This window comes from Gossypium raimondii, chromosome 11 (assembly GCF_025698545.1).
Source record: "Gossypium raimondii isolate GPD5lz chromosome 11, ASM2569854v1, whole genome shotgun sequence".
Lineage (NCBI taxonomy): Eukaryota > Viridiplantae > Streptophyta > Magnoliopsida > Malvales > Malvaceae > Gossypium > Gossypium raimondii.
The window spans coordinates 7,935,990-7,941,989 of record NC_068575.1 but is presented as its reverse complement, the minus strand read 5'-3'; positions in this window follow the sequence as shown (position 1 = coordinate 7,941,989).

The following is a 6,000-nucleotide window of genomic DNA, read 5'->3' as shown; positions in this document are numbered from 1 at the left end:
TCTATTTTTCGCTATGTTTTCCAAACCTGATTTTCCAACACAAGCAAGTTATCAATCCTACCTTATTTCATATCAATTCATATGCCATACACATTTCAAGCATATCAATCAAATTATACCGTTTCAACTAGGCATCATCAATGTTAAATCATGCATAATATACTCATTTACCATAAGCAACATAACATACCAAGTTATTCAATTCACCACAACTTATATATTAGGATAACATCAAAACACCTTATAGTTACATGTCACAACCCTAGACTCAAAATGATCACATAACTACCGATTCAGTGATAGGATAGTGCGAGCTTCAGAATGATCCCACTTGACATGTTCTGCAAGGTGATGATCTACAAGGAAAAAGGAAAACTAACTAGGTAAGCTTACAAGATGCTTAGTAAGTTCACAAGGAATAAAAAGAATAAGGTATTTACAAGTTAAAACTTACCTTATCTTTCAATTAAAAAGAATAAGGTACTTATCTTGACATAGTTTGGCTAGACATGGCAAATCACACATCAATAAGGAAAGTTTTAACTTATAAATAAAACATATGATACCACAATCACTTATCATGCCAATTCATGTCAAATTGATTAACAAATCAATCGTGAAATGATAAAATTGCATACATGCTAAAGTCAATATTTCAATACCTTATTCAAACTCATTTCAATTTATCAATTCATGTAAATTGTTTCACTCGATGAACCTTAGTAAATGGACTCGGATACATAAGTATCTACATCACACCAATTGCCCATCCGAGCTAAGTATATTTGTGTCATGTTACCCTTCCGGGCTAAACCTTTATAACAATACATTCGATTGCTTATCCAAGCTGAATATATATACATGTTAGGTTAGCCATTCGAGCTTAATCCTTTAAAGTGACAATAGGTTGCTCATTCGGGCTAAACTTGTATCACGTGTATTTGAGTATCCGCAACAAATGTTGGACCTTGACAATCATCTATAATCAATCCTGTACTAGTACACACAAAACCCTATTAGCATGTCAATCGTATCCTAACCTTTACTTAGTTCACACGGGCCTATTTTTCAATTATAATAATCATTTTACAATTTAGTCCAAATCTCACATTTCATACAATTCACAACCAATTCATCACAATCCAACATAGTTACACAAATTAAACACATAACTATTTAAATACATAAATACCTTATGAACTTACTTGGTCAACACAACAAACAAGTTGAATCTTCAAGGACTAATCAATAATTTTAGCTTTTTCCTGATTATCTCGGTTTTATCCAATTCTTGATCTACACAATTATTTCATTCAATTCATCAATATTAAACATTTATACATTATATCATGATATTAATGAACCTATGAAACATTTATACATTATATCATGACATTAATGAACCTATGAAACATTTATACATTATATCATGACATTATATCATGACATTAAATAACCATATCTTTCAATTTTGAGTCTCAGTTTTAGAATGATTTCAATTCCATTCATTACAGTCCCTCTAACATCTATTATCACTAAAATTTCACATAAATTTTACAATTTATTCACTTTAGTCTTATGCACAAAACAAATAATTTAAACATTACAATCTAGTCCTTTTTCATATGTAAGCTTAAAATCTATAAATTTAACACCAATTTCTTCAAAAATCAACAATGAAAACTATCAAAACTTCAACAATTTTACAAATTGGTACATAAACTAACTAAATCATGCTCCCATGACCTTAAAAACATAAAAATTATAATAAAATGGCTTAGTTAAGCTTACCAAATAAGGACTGAAACTTTGAAACTCATTATACCTTTTCTTAAACACTTATGGTAGACGGTTGTGTTGAAGAAGACAAGAATTTATCTTTCTTTCCACCACCAAATAATATATATAGTTATATTAAAACTTATTTTAATTAATTAACTAACTAAAGTTAACATTAATCAAACTTAAAAGTTCTCAATCTTACCGTCCACTATAACATTTCTAAAACGGTTAATTGCAATTTAAGTCCCTAAGTCTTTGGCAAATTAAAACCCTATAGCGATAAGACTTTTACAATTTAGTCTATGTATCCTAACTAAACAATTAATAGACAAAAAAACGAAGGACCAAACTTTAATAAACTTTTATACAACTCCGTAAATATTAATATTTAATATTTACGAACCCAATTTACGAAAATGGGTTTCAAATTTGTCTTTTTCTGGCACCATTGAAAATCAGGTTGTTACAAGGAGAATGAGGAAAGTAATAAAAGAATTGTAATGCTAAGAAGTTGATACAATATATGGAATTGCTAATATGTATAAGAAGTTAAAATGAACTTGTGAAGATTAGATTGACCTTTAGTGAAATTTTAAGCTTGAAAAGTGACTAAGAATGTATGAAAATGAAATAAGGATGTTTAGATATTGTTTCTGCAATGTTTACAACTTGATTTATGGATCCCTTGTTCTAGGTCTCAAGACATAAGAGTCGAAGTCTCGAGAAAGGTCAATTTTGAATCTAAAATACTACAATCCTAGGGTCATGTATCGAGACATATGCACTTTTTTCTCGAGACAATCAAATTTCAAAACCAAATTTGCTACAGTACTATAGTAATATGTCTTGAGACATGTAGATTATTGTCTCGAGAAATACAGACCTTGACTGGAAATTTTCTTGTTTTGCTTTAAAATGGACCCTAAATGACCTTTACTCGAAACCAAGTCCTAAGAAAAGTTTACAGATGGAACAAGAACATTTAAAAAAAACCTTAAATAGGCCTGAATGATGAGTGGGACATGAATGAATAACTTAGACTTTGGTAAAGTGATTTACTTGAAAATGGGACATTCATTGTTCAGGTTTAATTATGAGCTCGGGTAAAGAGTGTTACAAGCATTGTATTCAAATAAGCTTAAAATCAATTAATATAACGCACAATTGATAAATGATTTAAAAATTTGACAAAAAAACTAGAGTAATTAAAAAAACCCAACAAAACCTACACAATATTTGCATTTTTAAGGTTGAAAGTTATTTTTCAATCATAAAAACAATGCTAAATGGATAAAATATTTTGAGAATCATGACTTTGATTAATCAAATTAAAATATTAATAAAATAATATTTTTAGTTTAAATTACGTTACTCTTCTAAAATTTTCAAACATTTATCATTTTAAACCTAATTTTTTTATATTTTATTTTGGGATTAAATTTTCTCTAAATGAATGATGTTTGAATCGGATTGAACTGATTGGATTGAAAATTAATTGAGATATTAGTTTGGAGAACGGTATCGAACCGATTGGATTAGAAATCAATACAAACTAATTGAATTGGTTAAAAAATCAGTTTGAATTGACGGTTGAACCATTTTTTTTTATTTTTAACATTTTAATGATTTTTTAATTGAACCGATTGGACTGAAAAATTGATGACTTAACCAGTTCAATTCTAAAAACCTTGGACTTCAGTAGGTTGCTTAACCCAAATGGTTAATCTATACTATTATTTAAGTTCCTGATTAAGTTGGTGTCATGAGTTAATCACGCACCAAATTGGATTAGTAAAATCAATTAAATATATTCTTGTAATTAAAATAAGTTATATTATTTGATGGTACTTTAGTCTCTTTATTTTACAAAAACTAATAAAAATATGTATATGATGGGATTTAAACCCATGCCAATTGGATTAGTAAAATCATAAATTTACCACTCGCCAAACTTCATTTTATTTTTTATGAATTTTTATTTTAATATACACAAGTTATTATCTTTTAAATTGTATATCTATACTATTGTACGAGTCAACTGAGCACCAACGCAATCCTGGAAGTTACCAATAAAAAATACACTTAGAGTGAGATTTGAACACACAACAATTGGACTTGTAATACCTTAAATTTACCACTCAACCAAAGTTTCATTTTAATATTTTTCATACGTTTTTATTTTAATATGCACAATTCGTTACATTCATTAGTTTGTATATATTAATAATGTTGTTAATTGAGTTGACACCAGCTCAAATTTAATGAGAACGACATGAAAAACAGTTGTACTCATATGGTATTATTAATGTGGTGTATTTATGTGTTTAAATTTCGTTTTACTTGCAAATTAATCAAAATTTTCCTATTTCAATATTCTACATATTTAACATGTTATTATTAATTACTTTCAAATGATAAATTTTATTATTTCTTGTATGTTATTTTAAAACACACTTTTATGTTCTAGATACGTTATTTTTACACACGATAGAATTTCTAGTTCCAATAATATTATTATTCTACTTCGGGCAATTCATGCAATAATCAAATTAGGACTGTTAACCTCTGATGGTTGTCGATTCCACCAATATAATCCTAAACTTAATTTGCAAATTTGAGCAGTATAGGGAGTAGGGTCGATCCCTCAGAGACTGAGTTTACTGAAAATTGTTTCTCTCTCGACCTGATTTATGTTTGGGCAGTTGCCGTGCCCAATAAGTTTGGGGGGATAAAATATGAAACCTGAAATAAACAGAGAAAAAAATGTGTAAAAGGTAAAAGCTGAAGACAATTAAATAAGAAAAACAGTTAAGTAATTTTGAAGAAAAATCAATTAAATTTAGCTTAGCTTCAGGCACGGTTTTTCGTCTTTGAACCGATCCTCAAAATTAGATGAACTCCTCTTTTCCAATAAGCTAGTTATAGCTACCAAGGACGCCTCGGACACCAACTTTTCCTTGTGTAAATTAGTTATGAAACGTCCTATAACTAACCCTTGCCGATCGAACAACCTACGAAACGTTCGTGATTTAGAACTCCGGCAGCTTTACGCTCTAGAAGAGCCTAGCTCGAACCAATTCCCTCAACCGCGAAGACATTTAAATTCGGTTACTACTTCCCTTGACGGAACCATACAACAATCCCCACTTGGCATGCCAATATGTTCACGAAAAACCGATTAGACAATCGATCTTTTTGGAATTCCAATTGTACGTCTAACCACACTAACTCAAACAACATCCTTTTTGACTTAGTGTTGATTTGACTTTGTGAGTTGACGAAATCATACTCTTAATCCCGATAAATAATAAATACTAGAATTTAGGAGTTAAATTGCTCGGGTTCGTAACTTACAGGTCTTGACGAAGTTAGCATCAACCTAAAGTTGAAATGGGTTTAATTGGCTAAAGTTTGGGGCATATGGGAGTTGGGCATATCTGGAGAGGGTTGGATAAATGAAATAGGGTTGAAATGGATAAAAGTGGGTGGTTTAAGTATGTGGCTGGAATTTTGTTTGGGTATAAAATGGTTTTAGCTTACTAGGAATGAGAAAAATGTTTGAAAAAGAAAATGTAAGTGGTGTAGGTTGGTGACAAGCTGGAAATTAATAAATTGAAAGTAAAAGGAATCAAAGACAACAAATAATTTCGTGAGAAAGAAGGAGAGATTATATTCAAAAGATGAAAGTTTCATTCTGGAATGAACATAATACCACCTATTTATACTAGTGGCTTTGAGCCAACTTTCCTAATTTAAAGCCACTATACATAGAAAGTGCATAAATTTAGGGAAAAATATTCCCATGAACAAAATAAATCCCTACATAATCTCTTACTAAGTCAATCAGAAAATTTCAGCCAATTACATCTTTTTGAAATTCCATTTCGACCCCCTTCTTTTGCTTCTTCATTCAATCTAGTCCAATTATTTCCTTTTTATTCTATTTAGCCCCAAATTGCACCCCTGTATAAAATTTAATATAATCATGGAAAAATTAGTGGTGCATTCTCATAAATTGACCAATTTAATTACATAAAATAGGTAACTTCAGTATTTAATCAAATCCCCCTACTTAGCTGATGCTAGTCCTCGAGCATTTTGTATGTATCTGCAAAAGGAAAAAATTCCTCCATAATAGGACTTGAGCCCCATGGTTTGCACAATTCAACAATTTACTCATTACATATTATCATCTAAAATAACCTAGCCTAAGAAATA